This window comes from Microtus ochrogaster, unplaced genomic scaffold (assembly GCF_000317375.1).
Source record: "Microtus ochrogaster isolate Prairie Vole_2 unplaced genomic scaffold, MicOch1.0 UNK2, whole genome shotgun sequence".
Classification (NCBI taxonomy): Eukaryota; Metazoa; Chordata; class Mammalia; order Rodentia; family Cricetidae; genus Microtus; species Microtus ochrogaster.
In genome coordinates, this window is record NW_004949100.1 from 4,526,536 (window position 1) to 4,527,901 (window position 1,366).

Here is a 1,366-nt window from a genome sequence, read left to right on the forward strand (position 1 = left end):
CAATGGAATGCGAGATGGTCAGGATATTACCATTATAGTTGAGGAGTAATTGGCAATAGCTAGGAGACAAATATGCATTTCTATTCAAGGAGGGAGACCTTGTGAGGCTACCAATGCCTCAGTAGATAGCCATATACCCACGAACATACAGGAAGTACTGAGAAGACTCAGGGAGACAGGAATGCACGGACACATGCACACACAGGTGTGTACAATCTCTGGGGGAGTGGTTGAATGAAACTGTAATTGGATACATAAGTGAAGGATTTTCTTGATATTTATCGCCTGACCTGTCATTCTCCAGAGCCCCCATGGAGACATGAAGCTGCACATTCTACTAAGGACTAAAGTCAGCATTTAGTAGAGCCATTTGTTCTTCGGGTTTGGAAATATTGACATCATCAGGAGTGACAACATTTTGCAAGCTCTTTATTTTTTTTCCTTAAACAGCAAAGCATATTTATGTTTATCTCTAAAGTAACTGATCAAAATTCTCTTTGAAAATTCTCTTTCTAGATGTAAATCACCACAATGGTTGTGGGACTATAACATGAGGTATTTTTTTCTATGACATACTCGTCACCACCTACTTGTTTCACAGACTGAAGGAGGACAATGCCAGGCTGACTCCATAAGCCACCAGCCTTTGACATTCGGACAGGCTTAAGTCACCTGAGGACTTCCATGAGCATACCCTCTGACACATCCTTTCAAGCCAAGCAGATTCACATTGGTGAATGCATGCAACTTTTTTTTAATTAAAAATATGCAACGCTTCACAAATTTGTGTGTCATCCTTGCGCAGGGGCCATGCCCATCTTCTCTGTATCGTTCCAATTTTAGTATATGTGCTGCCGAAGCAAGCACGAATGCATACAACTTTAAAGCAGACCAAATCTTTAAAAAGAAAATATCATAATGAGTAGTACTTGAGGGGATATATGCAATTTCAAGAATTTAAAGCAATCTGTCTTTTTTATTTGTGTACAAAATGGGGTTTTTTGCTGTTTGTTTGGGCTAAATATATTCATGTGTTCAATCTGTGTACTTGGTTCACTTGGAAGCCAAGAAGCTGATCAATACCCTGCCACTGGAAGTAGAAAACAGTGTGACTCACCAAGTGGGTCCTAAGAAATTAGTTTGGAACCTCTGCTAAAACAATGGATATTCAGCCATTGAGCCATCTCTGTACTGGCCCTATTTTAACATGAGAAAATCAGCCAGGTGTTGGTGGCACACACCTTTAATACTAGTACTGTGAGTGCAAGGGCAGCCTGGTCTAGAGAGCAAGTGCCAGGAGAGGTTCCAAAGCTACACAAAGAAACCCTATTTCAAAAAACCAAAAATGAACACACACACACACACA

At 40.5% G+C, this 1,366-nt stretch overlaps 1 non-coding gene across 1 annotated transcript; it reads right to left on the reverse strand.

The window, feature by feature from the left end:
* Nucleotides 1–760: 760 nt before the first annotated feature.
* LOC113458083 lies at nucleotides 761–867 on the reverse strand. Its single transcript, XR_003378523.1, has one exon. It is a non-coding gene; the product is annotated as a U6 spliceosomal RNA (small nuclear RNA).
* Between the last annotated feature and the right edge of the window lie 499 nt (nucleotides 868–1,366).